We start from the raw sequence: 21,419 nt of genomic DNA, 5'->3' as shown, positions 1-21,419 counted from the left end.
GAACTTTTATGTGTATTGTCGGACCAGCAATTCATTAATAGCTGCGAGTAGTTTTAAATGACTTTTTTTCCTTTGAAATGTAATTTTGCTGTCAGACTATTCTAAACACGGGAAACATGCGCCCCTTTACAGACATACTATAGACACCCCCCAGGTACAAAATTTAAAGGAATATTACACTTTTATTGTTTCACTTTAAGCATTATTAAAATCACTGCTCCTGAAAAAACGGACGTTTTTAAAACTTTTTTTGCATTGATCCATGTCCCCTGAGGTAGGACCCAGGTCCCCAAACACTTTTTATCACAATAACTTGCATATACGCCTTTAAAATTAGCACTTTTGATTATTCATGTTCGTGTCCCATATATTTTAACTGTGTTTGCGTGTTCGAACAAATTTTTTGCCTGTTCGCATGTTCTGGTGCGAACTGAAGAGGGGGGTGTTCAGCTCATCCCTACTCCTAAGTTTCTTGTTTGCTATATATAGGGTGCTCATTTTTAAAGCATCACACACATCCATATGTATGCTACCATTATGCACCATATTGTTGTTTCAGTTTCCTTGGTTATAACATACATTTTCTGATTCCAATATACTCAAGTACCACGCATTGATCCACCCAGCGCACTTATTTGCTTTTTTCACTTTTCTACCTTTGGTATGTATTTGAGGCTTATTAGCCTATGTGAACAGTAATGAAAGGAATTATTCATTCTTACTTTAATTAGTTAAGCTTTCATCAATTTGTTAATTTTCAGTTTTTACAGTCACCCTTTTTGGGCCCCCTGTAGCCAATTACAGGGCTGAGTTCGACTATCGTTCCCAGTTGCCTGACGGTTTCCATTCTGTGTCCTGAGAGTTTGACTCGGTATGTCTGTGATGTGGTTGCTTGGGAAGGGTGAGGTTTTAGTCAGACAATATTGTGATCTCCCTGTTTTTCAATCGCTCATTGATCTTTGTTACGATATTTTTGCTTTGTGACTGACTTTTTCTCTTCTTTTCTAGTGTCTTTATTCTTTTCTACTACATTTTTATTCCCCTGATGAAGCCAATGTTTTGGCGAAACTAGTAGAGATAGATTGACCTGTTACTACCTCTCAGCATCATTGGTGTCGGTCAGTACAAAAACTGTAAAGTGCTCCTTGTGTATTTTGTTTACAAAAAATATATGTGCATGAATTAAGCTTTTTAGAATTGTATACTATTAAAGATGTGATATTTTTATATTGATTGTGTTCTAATTGTCTTTGGCACCGCTATAATCCCCTTCTCCCTGCTCTATTATTTACAATTTGTTTAGGGATGAGGTGCTGTATCTATTAGGACATTCCACCCACTACCTCTATTCTGCTGCTTCTCCTGAGTACAGGGATATCACATGTGTGGGACTTTTTGGCAGTCTAAAACCGAAAACCAAGCACCGCCTTCAGGCTTTCTAAGGGTGTAAATTTTTGATTTCACTCCTCACTATCACAGTTTTGGAGGCCATGAAATGCAACCCCCCCCCCCCCCATGACCCCTTTTTGGAATGTAGACACCCCAAGCTATTTGCTGAAAGGCATGTTGAGTATTTTGCAGATATTGCTTTTTGTCACAAAGTTTTGAATATTGAAAAAAGAAAAAAAATTTTTTCGTTTTTCTTTCTTCATTTTCAAAAACAATTGAGAGCTGCAAAATACTCACCATGCCTCTTAGCAAATACCTTGTCTGCTTTCCAAAATGGGGTCATTTGGGGGGGGGGGTTGTGCTATCTTGACATTTCAGGGCCTCCGTAACTGTGATAGGTAGTGAGGAGTAAAATCCATATTTTAAGCTCTTAGGAAGCCTGAAGTCAGTGATTGTTTTTTGGGCCCTATACGCGGCTAGGCTAGACCAAAAAGTCTCACACATGCGGTACCCTGTACTCAGGAGCAGCAGCAGAATATATTTTGGGGAGTAATTTCACATATAACCATGCTGTGTTTGAACAATATATCATTTAGTGAAAACTTTGTGTAAAAAAAAATTGGAATTTTACCGAAACTTGTGGCAAAATATAAAATATTCCATGGACTCAACATGCCTATCAACAAATAGCGTGGGGTGTCTACAAAAAGGGGTCATTTGGGGGGGTTTGAACTGTCCTGGCATTTTATGCACAACATTAGAAGCTTATGCCACACATCACCCACTCTTCTAACCACTTGAAGACAAAGCCCTTTCTGACACTTTTGAAAGCATATTTTGTTTTTGCTAGAAAATTACTTTGAACCCCCAAAACATTATATATTTTTTAAAGAAAATGCCCTACAGATTAAAATGGTGGGTGTTGCAATTAATGTTTTCACACAGTAATTGCACAGCGATTTTTCAAAGGCAATTTTTTAGTACTGACCGACACCAATGATGCTGAGAGGTAGTAACAGGTCAATCCATCCCTACTAGTTTCGCCAAAACATTGGCTTCATCAGGGAAATAAAAATGTAGTAGAAAAGAAATAAGACACTAGAAAAGAAGAGAAAAAGTCAGTCACAAAGCAAAAATATTGTAACAAAGATCAATGAGCGATTGAAAAACAGGGAGATCACAATATTGTCTGACTAAAACCTCACCCTAAACTATTGGGGACACTAGTATAGATCTGATCAGATCGAAGATATTGATCCGTTCAGACACTATACTAGTAAGGGAGGTTTATGGTGCATGCGTGGGTGTTAGCGCTACTGGCACTAATCTGACACTGCCTGGGGCTGACGCTGATGCTAAAGCCTGTACTGGGGGGTGATCAGGGGGTTAAACCTTTATTCGGTAATATATGGCGGGTACCCTGACGCTATAAAAAACCTGATGGTGACAGTAACTAGCTAACTGGCTAACTAGTGTCACCCATGACACTAAATGCAGCGATCAGAAAAGAGATCTGTACACTGGTGACAGGGGGTGAAAGGGTTAACTGGGGGTGATCAAGGGGTTGTACATTTATTAGGGGGGTTTAGGGGGTACCCTAAACCTACCTGGGCCTACCACTAACTGCCCTAACAGTGATTGGTGTCACAAATTACACCAGTACAGTGATCAAAGAAAAATATGAAAACTGGACTTGGTGACACTGTGACAGGGAGTAAAGGGGTTAACTGGGGGGCAATCAGGGGTGAAAAGTGTGCCTATGTGTACTGTGTCAGTGTAGTGTTGGTGCAACTCACATTTGGATGTCCTCTCTCCGCGCTCTGGAACACATTCTGGGTAATTTTTAATAACATTCCAATTCAATTAGAATATGACTTGTGTCGCAATTGTATACACAATATTATTTTTTATTTTTTTGCAATTTTTTTTTCCACGAAAGAGCAGTTACCCTTTAACCACTTCAGGGGGTTTTACCCCCTTCCTGACCAGAGCACTTTTTACAATTTGGCACTACGTCGCTTTAACTGCTAATTGCATGGTCATGCAATGTTGCATGGCAACAGATCAAGATGGAGCACCACATTTACATCCACTAGCACCCTGCGATCATATGAGATCGAACCCTTCATTACCTGTAGTTCTGAAGGGGTGGTCTACCTCCTATAATGCCCTTGTGGGCTTCAGTATGTGGGGAGGACCAAAGGGCTTTGTGTGTCCGCCTGAATGAACATATAGGGAATATAAGGAGAGGTTATGACAAACACCCTGTCTCTAGACACTGCAACCAGGTACACAAAAAGGGACCCCTCCAACACATTATATGTAGGCATTGACAAGTACAGACCGCATTGGCAAGGCAGTTCGTTGGTCAGGGAGATCTCTAAGCAAGAGATGTCCTGGATCTACAGACTAAAAAGTTATGTGCCATTTGGCATGAATGTTGACACAGACGTGAATGCCTTCATTAACAATGCTTAATGTGGATGTTTAGGTTGCCCCCTACCTTTGATTATCTATATAGGTAGTGAATGGTCAGACCAACCTAAGGCCTTGTTGTGCTTTGTATAGGATTTGTCAATTTATTTTATTTTGATTATGAGCATTATAATTGCATTGGGAATATGAGTACTCAATTAAGGAATTTTATTGTGAAAGCCACCATTCTGAGTTCCCATCCATCCGGACCATTGGGGCAGTTTGACACAAGGGATAGGTGGGGTCATTTTGGGATTCCCACCATCATTTCGCTGTGCTTGGCCCCTCTTTGTTTACAACAAATTGATTTTGGGCCTCTCAGTTGTTGTTTTTTAATTTTTTAATTTTACATATTTTATATTTTTTCATTCAAAAACCTTTCAAGGTATGGTATGGATATGTTAGGATTTTAATATTTTTCCATATGAATTTGGGACCCAATTAGGCCCGCATCATACAAAGGCATATTACTAAGCATTTTTATAAGACCTTTTGCTTTTTTTGTTGCGTTTTTTGCTTTTATTTTTATTTATATTTGTTCTGGATATGAACATTTAGTCACTATTGCACTCAATCAATACGATCCGGTGTGTTCCGGGTTTATTTCTTGCTTGCAATCACTAAGATGGCCACTAGGGGACTTCCGTCCTTTGAACGTGTCCCCTCTGACCTATATTTGACTGTTTCCGTCCTGTGTCATGGACCACGTTGGGCACTGTGGTTTTAATACCTTCGATTCTGCCGCGGTCTGTTTATGTCCGGACCTAGTACATCCCCTCTCTGACCCCGCTTTGAGAGTGGGCTTATGAACTTGGATGTACACTCTTCCAATGACTCATTATTTTTATATATTTTTCATTTTTCGGTATTGATTCTATCTTATTTTTGGCTATCGATTTTCATCAATTGGCTATTGATATCATAATTTGATATCGATACATGTAGGGCACTTTTATTAGGATTATGAATAACATTTTTTATGTGCCTTACGCCTTATTAACTTTGGATTCCATACCCCTTCTTCTGAGATTGGAAGTCTGCAAATTTCATGGGTTATATTGAATCCTTAATGATTACGGGCGCACATGCACATTCGGATCACTCATTGTTTGCGATCCAGGGCCATTACGGAAGTCCGCCGATGTAGCGGAACTCAGAGTGAGGCTTGGTTTGGTTGTTTCCTGTACTATATAGGGAGGTGACGCGACGTGCCGCCCGTGCCCTGGAAGACGTAATTTTATTACGAAACGCCGCATAGGGCGGAGTGACGTGTTCGCGTCACCTCCCACCGCTGTTGTGTTACCAGCAGGACGGGGTGTCTGTGAGCATCCAAACGGCGCTCCAAATCTCTTTCTAGGCGCTCAACTTTGAATTTTACATGTGAGTGTATACTTTTTTTGATTTAATAAAGCCATACAATTTTACACTATTGGAGCTTTTTCCATTTATGTTATAACCACTCTGCTGAGAGTTTGACGTCCCGCTATTGTGAACCAACCCATCCTATACCAAAGTCCCTGATGTTCCATCCCAGTGCCAACGTTTGGTCTTTCGGTGGTGGTCCGGAGCAATAAGTTCTAACAGCTTACTCTGACCCTCTGTAGTGGGGGGTCATGAGTTTCTGGTAAGCGTCTCTCTATATGTGGTGGTGGACCAAGCACCTTGTCCTTATCCAGCAGGACCTCAATTGTAATTTAATAAAAACCTGGGTGATTCATCTTGTTGTTTTCACATGGATTACATTACATATGTATTCTCTTCACTGTTGCACATGAAGAATGCACTTTTGATGGTTTATTTATTTGTTATTTATAATTTTATATTTATTGGTGATTCATATAATTCATATGCTCTACACACCTTATTTGGTATTCACTTCAAAGGAGGACTGATTGTCAATTGTATGGACACCAGTTTTCTCATCAGCGCAATTCCATTTTTTCTAAGTCGATTTCATTGTGTTTGTGTTACATACAGGAATCCGTAGGTTTTCTAATCCCTTTATTGTTTACACATTTTCACTGCGCAGTTATAATTCCCCCTTTTTTTCTGATCATACAATGTTGTACCCAAACAAAATTTGCGTCCTTTTTTTCCCACAAATAAAGCTTTCTTTTGATGGTATTTGATGACCTCTGCGGTTTTTATTTTTTGCGCTATAAACGGAAAAAGACCAAAAATTTTGAAAAAAAAAAAATATTTTCTAATTTTTGTTATAAAAAAAATCCAATAAACTCAATTTTAGTCATACATTTGGGCCAAAATGTATTCAGCCACATGACTTTGGTAAAAAAAAAAGTGAATAAGTGTATATTTATTTTGCGCAAAAGTTATAGCGTCTACAAACTAGGGTATATTTTCTGGAATTTACACAGCTTTTAGTTTATGACTGCCTATCTCATTTCTTGAGGTGCTAAAATGACAGGGCAGTACACCCCCCCCAAATGACCCCATTTTGGAAAGTAGACACCCCAAGGAAATTGCTGGGAGGCATGTTGAGCCTATTGAATACTTTATTTTTTTGTCCCAAGTGATTGAATAATGACTAAAAAAAAATTTTACAAAAAGTTGTCACTAAATGATATATTGCTCACACATGCCATGGTTATATGCGGAATTGCACCCCAAAATACATTTTTCTGCTTCTCCTGAGTACGGGTGTACCACATGTGTGGGACTTTTTGGGAGCCTAGCCGCATACAGGGCCCCCGAAAACCAATCACCGCCTTCAGGATTTCTAAGGGCGTAAATTTTTTATTTCACTCCTCACTACCTATCACAGTTTTGAAGGTCATAAAATGCCAAGATGGCACAAAACCCCCCCAAAGGACCCCATTTTGGAAAGTAGACACCCCACGCTATTTGCTGAGAGGCATCTTGAGTCCATGGAATATTTTGTATTTTGCCACAAGTTGCGGGAAAATGACAAACTTTTTTTTTTTTGCACAAAGTTGTCACTAAATAATATATTGCTCAAGCATGCCATGGGCATATGTGGAATTGCACCCCAAAATACATTCTGCTGCTTCTCATGGGTATGGGGATACTACATGTGTGGGACTTCTTGGGAGCCTAGCTGCGTACGGGGCCCCGAAAACCAAGCACCGCCTTCAGGATTTCTAAGGGCGTAAATTTTTGATTTCACTCCTCACTACCTATCACAGTTTTGAAGGCTATAAAATGCTAAGATGGCACCCCCCCCCCCAAATTACCCCATTTTGGAAAGTAGACACCCAAAGCTATTTGCTGAGAGGCATGTTGAGTCCATGGAATATTTTATATTTTGCCACAAGTTGTGGGAAAATGACAAACTTTTTTTTTTTGCACAAAGTTGTCACTAAATGATATATTGCTCACACAGGCCATGGGCATATGTGGAATTGTACACCAAAATACATTCTGATGCTTCTCCTGAGTATGGGGATACCACATATGTGGTAATTATTGGGAGCCTAGCCGCGTACAGGGCCCCAAAAACCAAGCACCGCCTTCAGGATTACTAAGGTCGTAAATTTTTGATTTCACTCCTCACTACCTATCACAGTTTTGAAGGCCATAAAATGCCCAGATGGACTCGACATGCCTCTCAGCAAATAGCTTGGGTGTCTACTTTCCAAAATGGGGTCATTTGGGGGGTTTTGAACTGTCCTGGCATTTTATGCACAACATTTAGAAGCTTATGTCACACATCATCCACTCTTCTAACCACTTGAAGACAAAGCCCTTTCTGACACTTTTTGTTTACATGAAAATATATTGTTTTTTTGCTAAAAAATTACTTTGAACCCCCAAACATAATATATTTTTTAAAGCAAAGGCCCTACAGATTAAAATGGTGGGTGTTTCATTTTTTTATCACACAGTATTTGCGCAGCGATTTTTCAAACGCATTTTTTGGGAAAAAAACACACTTTTTTAATTTTAATGCACTAAAACACACTATATTGCCCAAATGTTTGATGAAATACAAAAGATGATCTTAGGCCGAGTACATGGATACCAAACACGACATGCTTTAAAATTGCGCACAAACATGCAGTGGCGGCAAACTACATACATTTTTAAAAGCTTTTAAAAGCCTTTACAGGTTACCACTTTAGATTTATAGAGGAGGCCTACTGCTAAAATCCGGCGAAATCTAAATCATGAAATGCTCGTAGCTTGTCAGACTTTACTTACCAGACCGGTGAGTCCACTTGGGCAGAGGGTGGTCTCCCGTACGTATCCCACTCGAGGCCCCTGGTAGGATGGACAGGAGGCACAGAGAAGAGCAGGATGCGGGTATACCCAAAAATAGTATAAAATAGATTTTATTAATACAAAAATTATATACAATACAAAATATATCTGTACAAAAATCACCTAAAAACAATGAAATGAAACACCTGACATTGGAAGTGAAACAGCCGCTGAACTTAGAACACGCCACAAATCAAGACAGATGGTCAGACTGGTGGAGCATGTAGGCCAAGATACCCAACATGTTTCGGAAAGCAAAAGAGGGATTTTTTGAAGATGTATATTTCCTTCTTCAGGGGTTAAAACAAGCGTACTGTTTCATTTCTACTAAGAAAAAAGAACATGTAGGGGGTAATAAAACAATGGTTTGGTAACGTATAATTACAAAAAACTGATTTGTCATAACAACATTATGGTACATGTAATGAATGGAGTAAAAATAATAACCTGTACTTGCATATCAGTGCTTTAAAATAAACAATACACGTCAGTAGACAGAGCGTCGGGCCTTGGGTATTACTGAGCTGTATTTTCAAAGTAAATTCGTATATCTTATGGGGATAAGAAGATCACTCCCATATGTTGAAATGCAAGCTGAAAAAATGGCAGCTATGTAAAAGAAGGCAGGACCAGTGGTTGCACCAGAGTGGTCCAACAAAGCTCACGGGGATATCCCTGATAAGTGGAAACGGACATCTAATGAAATATAAAAAGTAAAACAAGTGATGTGAACCCAGAGGGCATTAGACCCTGTACATTATATGCTATGCACGGGGACACCTGGAGAGGGTAGCTGGTGGTTGTTCCCACCCCCTCTCCACACCCCCGGGCAGTCTGCACATCCCCTTGATTCCCCCCTCCTTACCCGTCCTTCTACTCTGTCCTTTCTTCTGTTCTTTCTTCCCCTACCCCCCTTTCTACATTAATCCTCTTCTAAGAGAGAGCTGGGATGGCGAGACGACCTTGAGTCGGACGCTGTCCACCCCCAACTAAAGAGTTATAGTACGACCAAACACTGCCTTATGCTCCCTTAGTGGCCCTCGCCTCATAGTACTATCACCAAATGCCACAGAGCACTGCAGCGCCATCACTTTACATGGGAAAGGGAAGGAGAATATTAACAACCCTGCCATAATCACTAGAAATCATAGGGCTAGTTCCCTACCAGACCGATTAAGGAAAGCACAAGAGGGGCACTAAATGTTAGTTCATTAGTTTGTAACTGTTTGAATTATAAAAGCCTTGTTAATGTTAAATGCACTAACTTTTGTATGTTCTGAAACTTACTTTCTGTATTTCCTATGAATTTTTTCAAAATAAAACATTTAAAAATAAATAAATAAATAAATCAAAGGGGTATGAATAATGAGAGAGGGAAGTATATAGCTACATGTATTAACAGTCCTCTATTGGGTTAGGTAGATATCAACACATCACCGCCCATAGAAGGACATTGTAGTGTAACAATACAAAAAGTAACTAGAAATGAGAAGGAGTAAATAATTGCCAATAACTGTAGTATGTATGTGAACGGACATTCACAGGGATCCCTGGCATTTCCTGGCTATGTAGCAGTGACTGCTCACACAGACAGGCATATATATGCCCAGGGACCACATACTGGCCAACCAGAACATTGTTACTGAGATGGTGGAGGGGGGGAGGAGAGAGGGTTGACACGGGTGCCAGGGATTGTTACTCAACGTCTCCCCAGATCACCTGCGCCGCACATCCAGTCCTATGTCAGTCTCCAGTAGGAATACCCCGGCCAATGCGGTGACGTCAGATGTCGACACGGCCGCGGGCATGGAAGTGGGCGGATGCACTAGACCTTGGAAGTGTCCAGTGCGCAAGTGCAGACAGCGACTGTCTCCACAGAAGCATTTGCCAAGAACCACCCTATAAAAGGGAAGCTGCCCCAGAGTAGCACAGAAAAAACATGCCACTATGGGCCCCCCATGCCGGGGAGCCTCGATGGACCACAAGGGCAACAAAACCGGAACCTGTAAAAATTATCAAATATTAACCACTTGAGGTCTGGGGCATAGCCGAATGATGGCTACAGCGTGGACCTCATTCTCCGGGAGGCCGTCACGGGTCGTCCTCCCCTTTCCTCGTTCCCCGTGCACGCTCACGTGCGCGCATCTGGGAAATTCTGTGCTGGCCATGTCCCTTGGACACAGCCAGTCACAGATCGTGGTAAACGGCCAATCACAGCGGCCGTTTACAGAGCGTTCGCCGGTGCCAATGAGAGATGATCTCAAATGTAAACATATGAGATCATCTCTCATTGCCGTCTCTCTCTCCTCACACAGAGACCACATGTGAGGAGAGAGAGGATAGCTGCAGCGATCTGTACCTTCAGTGAGTGTTACGCTGATAAAAGTGCCCAAACAGTGCCCAAACAGTACAGTGGGATCTGTGCCAATCAGTGCCCACCTGTGCCAATCGGTGACCACCTGTACCAATCGGTGCCCACATGCGCCCACCTGTGCCAATCTGTGCTCACCTGTGGCCACCTGTGCCCATCTGTGCCATTGGTGATCAGTGTCCGGACATCTGTGCACATCTGCAATCAGTGCCCACCTGTGCCACCTCATCGGTGCCCACCTGTGCCACCTCATCGGTGCCCACCTGTGCCAATCAGTGCCCATCTGTGCCGCCTCATCAGTGCACATCTGTGCAATCAGTGCACCTCTGTGCTGCCTCATCAGTGGCCATCTGTGCCGCCTCATCAGTGCCCATCTGTGCCACCTCATCTGTGCCCATCTGTACCACCACATCTGTGCCACCTCATCAGTGCACATCTGTGCCACCTTATCAGTGCAATTAATCAGTGCACAACTGTTCCACCTCATCAGTGCCCATCTGTGCCACCTCAGTGCCCATCTGTGCCACCTCAGTGCCCATCTGTGCCATCTCATCAGTGCCACCTCATCAGTGCATATCTGTGCCATAAATCAGTCCCCATCTGTGCCACCTCAGTGCACATCTGTGCAATCAATCAGTGCCCATCTGTGCAGCTTCATCAGTGCCCATCTGCGCAGCTTTATCAGTGCCCATCTGTGCCACCTCATCAGTGCATATCTGTGTAATCAGTGCACATCTGTGCTGCCTCATCAGTGCACATCTGTGCAGCCTCATCAGTGTCGCCTCATCAGTACACATCTGTGCCGCCTCATCAGTGCACATCTGTTTCACTTCATGAATGCACATCTGTTCCACCTCATCAGTGCCCCTCTGTGCCACCTCATCAGTGCCCCTCTGTGCCACCTTAGTGCCCATCTGTGCTCATCAGTACCACCTCATCAGTGCCCATCAGTGCAGGCTTAGCACACACCTGTGTAGTCGCATCACCACCAGCAAGCATGTCCAAAAGAGGCTTTTCCGCCGAGGAGGCATACCAGATACTTTCCTAGGCCGACGAGAGCAACGGGGAGATCTTTTGTTCGGATTCCATTTCAAACTCCGATTCTGAGTCGGACGTCAATTAAGAGCCAGTCCTCAGTAATGGAACACTGAGTGACTCAGAGAAGGAAAATATTCGGCCCGCCAAACAAAGGCGTTCTAGTGAGGAGGCAGTGGCATCCACCAGCACCGCAGTGCCTTCCACCAGCACCGCAGTGCCATCCACCAGCACCGCAGTGCCATCCACAAGCACCGCAGTACCTCGGCAATAAAGGCCAAGGACCCATGCCAGCCTTCCCTATGCCCTTCAAAACCCCTTGTGGCTTTCTCCTTATTCAGGAGAAGCCAACATTCCCCCTTGCTATCAACAATTGTGGCCCAGTGCAACCTTTATGCACAGCAATTTATTCTAAATAATCCAACGTCCTATTATGCCCGTCCCTACGAGTGGAGAGACCTAACGGTGGAGGAGTTGAAGGTTTTTTTAGGCCTCACATTTTGTATGGGACTCACCAAAAAAAAACCTTGAATTCCTATTGGTCAACCCACCCCATCCACCACATGCCAATCTTCTCCAAGGTAATGCCTAGAACCAGATACCAAATGATAATGAGGTTCCTTCATTTCAATGATAACTACCCAGTGCCCTCCCTGAAATGACCCAAATTATGACAGGCTTTTCAAGATTCGGCCAATATTAAATTATTTTTCTGAAGTATTCCCCCAGCTGTTTACCCTGGACCAACACATGTGTGTGGATGAGTCCCTTGTTAAATTTAGTGGCAGGCTTAAAATTAAGCAATTTATTCCCAGCAAAAGGGCCCACTATGGGGTGAAGGTATACAAATTATGTGACCGAGTCACAGGGTACATATATGCCTTCAAAGTGTATGAAGGGAAGGACACCCAGCTGCAACCCCCTATTTGCCCAGACTACTTGGGATCAAGCGGGAAAATTGTTTGGGACCTCATATACCCCCTACTGGAGAAAGGCTACCATTTATACGTAGACAACTTCTACACATCTCTGCCCCTGTTCCACAACCTTCACCAGAAGAAGACGCAAGCATGTGGCACCGTAAAAAAAGAACCGGAAGGGGTTTCCTCAAAGTCTTGTCAATAAGAAATTGAGAAAAGCAGAAACGGCAAGTCTGCCAAACAAGGAGATTTGGGCAGTGAAGTGGAGGGACAAAAGGGATGTCTACATGTTGTTTTCGATCCACAATGATACCTTCATGGAAATCCCCAGAAGGAATGGCCCCATACAAAAACCAAAATGCATCTATGAATATAATTTGTTCATGGGGGGAGTAGACTTCAATGACCAAATGCTGGAACCATACCTTGCCACAAGACGGACATACCATTGGTATAAAAATTTATTTTTTTCAATTGGCCATATACAACTCATATGTAATTTACCGCAATTCCACCCAAAACCCCATATGCTTCCTTGGCTACCAGGAGGAAGTTTTCACTGCCCTTTTATTGCCGAATGGCCCACCAGAAAATATCCGATCAGATGTTCTTAGTCGACTCTCAAACGCCACTTTCCGATAAAATCCCTCCCAAACCAACAGGCCAACGATGTAAAAAAAAATGTAAGGTGTGTACCAGAGCAGGAGTCAGAAGAGAAACATCTTTTTATTGTGCACAATGTCCTTCCCAAACAGGCCTCTGCATAAGTGACTGTTTTCGCCGTTACCATACTTCAATAAATTATTAGTGAAGTATGGTAAACGTAATCCTCAGTTCCTGCCTTCACACACCTTCACACCCCTTATGCCACTGCCTGCTCTGTAACTGACCCTGGCTTGTTATTCGACCACGCTTCTGCCTGCCGATTTTGTACATACTGCTGCCTGATCTGGAACTGACCCTGGACTGTTATTTGACCATGCTTCTGCCTAACGATTCTGAACATAACGCTGCATGATCTGGAACTGACCCTGGACTGTTATTCGACCATGCCTCTGCCTAATGATTCTGTACATACCTCTGCCTGATCTGGAACTGACCTTGGACTGCAAGATCCATGATATTTGCCTGCCTCTTGGACTGATCTTGTACCCTGCAACTGGACTAGTGGGATTCAACACAGGGGTCTCACATATGTGAGAGGCTCCAGAATTGTTTTTCTGGATGAAGAAAACAATTTTTTTTGTTTTCTTGTTCCTAGATTAGGGTCTGGAGACTCGGAGGCTTCAAAGAGATTTGGGTTGGAGAAGCCTCTACCCCTGTTCCCATTCTGTCCTGAATGAGGCCCTACTTCTGCCTGCTGCCTGTAGGACTTACTGCCATTATGTCCCTGCCTGTTGCACTGACCACACCACATGTTCCTGCCTACTACCAGGACCAATATTTATGGCACTTCTGACAATATCTCTGCCTGCACTAACCCTGGACTGTATATGGACAGTATCCCTGCCTGCTGCCTGGACAATTGTGTTTGCCATTGCTGACCAAGTCCCTGCCTGCTGCCTTGACCAGTGCTATCCTCCTGTGTACAACTGCGCTACTACAACCACAGGTAGTCTTTTGTTTACACTTTGCTCAGCATAATGTATTTTGGGGTGTAATTCTTGGTATGTGCATGCTATGTGTCCCTGGAACACCTGACGGTGTTCCTTGCATGTTGGATCTCTGTATGTGGTCAGGCTGTGTAGAAGTCTGACACATGTGGTATTGTAATACTCAGGAGGAGTAGCAGAATGTATTTTGGGGTGTCATTTTTGCTATCTAAATGCTATGTGTTGGAGATATCTTATAAACAGACAACTTTGTGTAAAAAAAAATGCGTTTTCATTTTTTTCCACATTTTCCAAAAACTTCTGGAAAAAAATGAACCATTCAAAAGACTCGTTATGCCTCATAGATTATACGTTGGGGTGTTAGCTTTCCAAAATGGGGTCATTTTGTGGGTGTTTCCATTGTGCTGGTGCTCCAGAGCCTTCAAAATTGTAATAGGTAGTTGAGAAATGAGATGTGTAATTTTTGCTCCTAGAACACCTGATGGTGCTCCCCTGCATGTTGGGCCTCTGTATGTGGCCAAGCAGTGAAAAAGTCCTACACATGTGGTATTGTAATACTCAGGAGGAGTAGAAGAATGTATTTCGGGGTGCCATTTTTGCTATCTAAATGCTATGTGTTGGAAATATTTTATAAACTTGCAACTTTGTGAAAAACAAAATACGTTTTCATTTTTTTCCACATTTTCCAAAAACTTCTGGAAAAAAATGAACCACTCAAAAGACTCATTATGCCTCATAGATTATACGTTGGGGTGTTAGCTATCCAAAATGGTGTCATTTTGTGGGTGTGTCCATTGTCCTGGTGCTCCAGGGCCTTCAAAAGTGTAATAGGTGGTTGAGAAATGAGATACGTAATTTTTGCTCCTAGAACACCTGATGGTGCTCCCCTGCATGTTGGGCCTCTGTATGTGGCCAGGCAGTGAAAAAGTCCCACACATGTGTTATTGTAATACCCAGGAGGAGTAGCAGAATGTATTTTGGGGTGTAGTTTTTGCTATCTAAATGCTATGTGTTGGAAATATCTTATAAACTTACAACTTTGTGTAAAAAAAAATGCGTTTTCATTTTTTTTTCCACATTTTCTAAAAACTTCTGGAAAAAAATGAACCGTTCAAAAGACTCATTATGCCTCATATATTATACGTTGGGGTGTTAGCTTTCCAAAATGGTGTCATTTTGTGGGTGTGTCCATTGTCCTGGTGCTCCAGGGCCTTCAAAAGTGTAATAGGTGGTTGAGAAATGAGATGTGTAATTTATGCTCCTAGAACACCTGATGGCGGTCCCTGCATGTTGGGCCTCTGTATGTGGCCAGGCAGTGGAAAAATCCCACACATGTGGTATTGTTATACTCAGGAGGAGTAGCAGAATGTATTTTGGGGTGTCATTTGTGGTATGCACATGCCATGTGAGAAAAATAAGCTATTACAATGACAATTGTGTGAAAAAATAAAAATAAAAAATAAAAATCTTAATATTGCAAAGAATTGTGCGAAAAAATTACAACTTCAAATAATTCACCATGCCTCTTAGTAAATATCTTGAAATGTCTACTTTATAAAAAGGGGTCATTTGGGAGGCATTTGTACTTTCCTGGCTTGCTAGGGTCTCAAGAAATGAGATAGGCCACCAGTACATCAGATGTGATAAATTTTTTATGATTTGCACCATAGCTTGTAGACTCTAAAACTTTCACACAGACCAAATAATTTCCACTAATTTGGGTTATTTTTACCAAAGATATGTAGCAGTATAAATTGTGGCCAAAATTTATGAAGAAAAATTAACAGTTTGCAAAATTTTATCACAGAAATTTTGTTTTTTTTCAAGATTTTCTGTCTTTTTTCATTTATATCACAAAAAATAAAAAACCCAGAGGTGTTCAAATACCACCAAAAGAAAGCTCTATTTGTATGAAAAAAAGGACAAAAAAAACATTTGGGTAGAGTGTTGCATGACTGAGTAATTGTCATTCAAAGTGTGAGAGCACTGAAAGCTGAAAATTGGTCTGGACAGGAGGGGGGTTTAAGTGCCCAGTAAGCAAGTGGTTAAATACAGCTGGGTTTTTCACCAAGGCCATCAGCTGTTGTCTAATTGATTATAGCTGTTCTTTAATCATATAGATTTGTGTCTGTGAGAAAAAAAAGCAGACTGTTGTTACAGTATAATTAATGCAGTACAGAATTTGAGTACATTGTTATGCACTTATAATGGGGGACAAGCTTACAAGCATACACAGTATAAGTACAAAAGATAAGTATAACATGTATACATATGACCATATCATGCTGTCAAGTTTTAAATAGGAGAGAAGGGGCAGAAAGAAAAGGGAGAGGGGAAAAGGGGAAGGGGAAAAAGAAGGGAAAATCAAATCCCTATGTTTATAGGTCTTTATCATAAGAGCCTGAAATAAAGCCGGGTAAAAAAGGCTTGAGATTAAAGGCTTCATTGAGGCCAGGGGGCAATGTAGCATTGAGGTTGAATATCCACCTGAGCTCTCGTTGTAGGAGGAGCTTGTCAAGGTCTCCTCCACGTGAGCTGGGGTGTATTCGATCCAAAACCAATACTTTTATCATGGGGAAAATACCATTGTGAATTTGTCAGACATGTCTGCCCAGAGGTACATCAGGGTCACTGGTCTGCATGGCTTTAATATGGCGATATAATCTTTGCCATAGTTTCTGTACGGTCTTGCCCACATAAAAGCAGTTGCAGCTGCATGTTAATAAATAAACCACTACACTTGGCTGACAATTTGAAAAATGTTTAGGTGTGAATCGCATTCCATTGGGTAAGTGAATGTTTCTTCTGTGGTCCATGTATTTGCAATATGTGCATGTGCCACAGGGAAATGTTCCCATTGTTTTGGAAGGATTTACCCTCCTTGATCCCTGGAACTCACTTTTGACTAATAAGTCATTTAGAGATGTAGCACGTCTGTATGTTATAGGGGGAGCTAGGAGTACATGAGGTCCCACCACAGGGTCTGATGTCAGGAGGTGCCAATACTTCCTACAAATCTGTGTAATGGAAGCATGTTCACTGGAATATGTGGTGATAATACGGCTGTGGGTCTCCAAAGGTTTCTTTTTAACAGTCAACAAGTCATGTCTGTTTTTATTCTCTGCTCACTTAAAAGCCTTTTTAAGGCATTTGTGACTATATCCCCTCTCCAAGAGATGTCGCTTCAGATTGTTAGCCTCTCATTTGAAATCTAAATCATTGGAGCAATTGCGCTTGATTCGTAAGCATTGTCCATATGGGATGGACTCAACTAAGGGCCTGGGATGGAAACTGGACAAGTGAAGGATGGTGTTACCTGCAGTAGTCTTCCTGTATAGTTTGCAAGATAACATGTTAGTGTTGTTCTTGAATATCTCAACATCCAGAAATGTAATCTTGGATGGATCCGAGATCATGGTAAATTTTAAGTTAAAATCATTTTCATTTAAAGCTAATAAACATTCGTCCAGTAATTTAGAAGCTCCATCCCAAACAATGAAGATGTCACCTATGTACCTGTGCCACATAACAACATGGCACAGGTACATAGAGAGATCCTCATTGCAGAAAATATACCGTTCCCACTCTCCCAGGTACAGATTGGCATAGCCAGGGGCACAAAAAGTGCCCCTGGCTACACCCTGTACCTGGAGGAAAAGTTGATCATCGAATGAAAAGACATTATGTCTCAAAATTTAGTCCAAGTAGAGGAGTATGAAGTCATTGAAGGAGCTTTCATGATGACTTGTTTGTGAAATAATTTTTTGTACACATGCGAGTCCCTTGGAGCGGGGTATCAAGCTGTAAAGTGCTTCTACATCAATACTGGCATGAATACAGTCCCCAGAGATTTGCACACCCTCAATAATCTGTAGCAAATGGATAGTGTCATGTACATATGAAGGTATGGAGAGAACAAAGGGTCTAATGTGCTCATCCACAAGGCATGACAGATTTTCTGTGATGGCACCATTGCCAGAGATTATTGGTCTCCCTGGGGGGTCACTAGTGTGTTTGTGGATCTTGGGGAGCGAGTAAAAGGTTGCCAGCCTAGGGTGAGGGGTACGAATACATTTTAAAGTTTGTGTAGAAATAACCTTATTTCGAAAGGCCTCATCCACAAAAGCATAAAATTTGTTATAGAATGCTTGAACAACATCAGGACCAACTGGGCGGTACCAATCACGGTTAGTTAAAATTTTCATGCTGGCTGTATCTATCATTGTCCATCAAAACTATGTTTCCCCCTTTTGTCTGATGCCTTTATAGTGATTTCATGATAGCTAGACAGATTTTTAAGGGCAATTTTTTCATTCTTGGTGAGATTTTCCAATGCAGGGGATTTGAGTTTGAGATTTCTGATTTCTTGACAGGTCATTTTAAGAAAAGTTGATACACCCTGATTGGAACTGGGTGCAGGGTATAATGAAGATGTTTTTTTGAGGGAGGATTTTTTGGGGACAGCTTCCCCAGAAGCATCAACTCCCTTAAGGAGGGATTCTAAGTCGATCGTGTCAATGAGATCCTTGGGTTCATTCTCCTCAAGTAAGGAGTTGAGATTCTCTAAGGCTCGCCTTTCACTTATGCCCCGTACACATGGTCGGACTTTGTTCGGACATTCCGACAACAAAATCCTAGGATTTTTTCCGACGGATGTTGGCTCAAACTTGTCTTGCATACACACGGTCACACAAAGTTGTCGGAAAATCCGATCATTCTGAACGCAGTGACGTAAAACACGTACGTCGGGACTATAAACGGGGCAGTGGCCAATAGCTTTCATCTCTTTATTTATTCTGAGCATGCCTGGCACTTTGTCCGTCGGATTTGTGTACACACGATCGGAATTTCCGACAACGGATTTTGTTGTCGGAAAATTTTATCTCCTGCTCTCCAACTTTGTGTGTCGGAAAATCCGATGGAAAATGTCCGATGGAGCCCACACACGGTCGGAATTTCCGACAACACGCTCCCATCGGACATTTTCCATCGGAAAATCCGACCGTGTGTACGGAGCATTATGCCTCGTACACATGGTCGGACTTTGTTCGGACATTCCGACAACAAAATCCTAGAATTTTTTCCGACGGATGTTGGCTCAAACTTGTCTTGCATACACACGGTCACACAAAGTTGTCGGAAAATCCGATCGTTCTGAACGCGGTGACGTAAAACACGTACGTCGGGACTATAAACGGGGCAGTGGCCAATAGCTTTCATCTCTTTATTTATTCTGAGCATGCCTGGCACTTTGTCCGTCGGATTTGTGTACACACGATCGGAATTTCCGACAACGGATTTTGTTGTCGGAAAATTTTATCTCCTGCTCTCCAACTTTGTGTGTCGGAAAATCCGATGGAAAATGTCCGATGGAGCCCACACACGGTCGGAATTTCCGACAACACGCTCCGATCGGACATTTTCCATCGGAAAATCCGACCGTGTGTACGGAGCATTAGAGTTCGAAAACCCTCCATGTCAGGTTTAGTTTTTTCAAGCATATTTTTTAAGAGGAGTTTGCGTGTATATAGGTGGAGGTCTTTAATCATTTTATTTGTTGGAACAAAGGTAAGGCCTTTAGAGAAGACTGAGATTTCATCTGGTGTAGGGAGTGAAAAGAAAGATTAACAATGTTAAGATTAGTGGAGTGATGAGGTGCTAAAGTGGCATTCGTGTTGTTGGAGTCAGGGAGTTTCCCTGATTTTTAGAAACAAACATTGTCGGAATTTTGTGAGTGGTAGGATTAGGTACATCCACTCCAGCTGTCAGTCCTGGTCCCACGCCAGTGTCTACTTCATCTTCGTCGGATCATTCCTAACAGCTGGAGAGGATGTATCAGCGTGGTGTTTAGGTGGGCGTTTATTAATGCCTGTTGTGGAGAGATTGTCACTGTCACGTCCCTTCTTGGGTTGCCTCATGCGTCTAGTTTTAAAGGATCGAGAGAACGCCATAGAAGAAATGGATGAGCCATCAGATATGTCTGTATGGGAGGTATTGTGTGTTAGCTTGGGTTTGTGTGGACTTCCTTTGTCATTAATTTTATGTGTTTTGGATGACCATTTTAGGCTCTTCCTTCATCAAAGGCTTGTTTATCTCTCATATACTTCAGCTCTTTTTTGGACAAAATTGATTTGTTAAACAATTCTATATGGGTCTTTAATTCATCATTTAACTCCTGGAATGAAGGGTGAGCCTGTAGTGGTTTAATTTTAGAGTAAATTTTATCAATATTGCAATTAATATCAATAAGACGTTTCTGATACTCATCAATTAAGAGTTTCATCATTACAGCAGAGCATTTTTAAGTTGCTCTCCCATGCTAATTTAAATATGGGGTCCAAGTTGTCAAATGATGGAAAAATTTGCACTCGTAGACCCAAAGGGTTCAGATCGTCTCTAATATATTCCTCAAAACTTTTAATATGCAAGTGGAGAAGTGACTTCTTTTACAGCTATTTAGTAAGGCCGGAAAACAAAAAGTTTGGTTCTGAAATACGTGATTCATTTTGACCAAAGTCTTGCTGTAGTTTGATTGTAAAATCATCCCATGATTGGCAGTATAATTCTGCCATGATAGAAAAGAAAAAAAAAAAGAAAAGGAAAAGAGAGGAGGGGGAATGGAAAACAGTATGAACTCCCCTTCAAGAGGTAATAGCATAAGTTGAAGGTGCTAGACCAAACAGAATTTTTAGACCGCTGGTGGTTTCAACAACTGGGGGCTAGGACGGGTATCTACTACCCAAAATTGAAGCAAAAGAAGAAAGAAACAGAAGTAGAAACCAGACAGGGGTGTAAGGGGAACCCAATACTCTGTGTCACATCCTAAAGAAACATGTGAACAAACGAGAAGATTTGACCCCAAGGATATTGCAGACACAGAGAAGAGTAGAATGCGGGTATACCCAAAAATAGTATAAAATAGATTTTATTAATAAAATATGATATACAATACAAAATATATCTGTACAAAAATCACCTAAAAACAGTGAAATGAAACACCTGACATTGGAAGTGAAACAGCCGCTTACTTGGAACACGCCACAAATAAAGACAGAGGGTCAAACTGGTGGAGCATGTAGGCCAAGATACCCAACATGTTTCGGAAAGCAAAAGAGGGATTTTTTGAAAATGTATATTTCCTTCTTCAGGGCTTAAAACAAGCGTACTGTTTCATTTCTATTAAGAAAAAAAGGACATGTAGGGGGTAATATATCAATGGTGTGGTAACGTATAAATACAAAAACTGATTTGTCATAGCAACATTATGGTACATGTAATGAATGGAGTAAAAATAATAACCTGTACTTACATATCGGTACTTTAAATTAAACAATACAGACAGAGCGTCGGGCCTTGGGTATTACTGAGCTGTATTTT

This window comes from Aquarana catesbeiana, linkage group LG05 (assembly GCF_042186555.1).
Source record: "Aquarana catesbeiana isolate 2022-GZ linkage group LG05, ASM4218655v1, whole genome shotgun sequence".
In the NCBI taxonomy this organism is placed as follows: domain Eukaryota; kingdom Metazoa; phylum Chordata; class Amphibia; order Anura; family Ranidae; genus Aquarana; species Aquarana catesbeiana.
The sequence above is the reverse complement of the archived record's forward strand: the minus strand, read 5'-3'. Positions refer to the sequence as shown.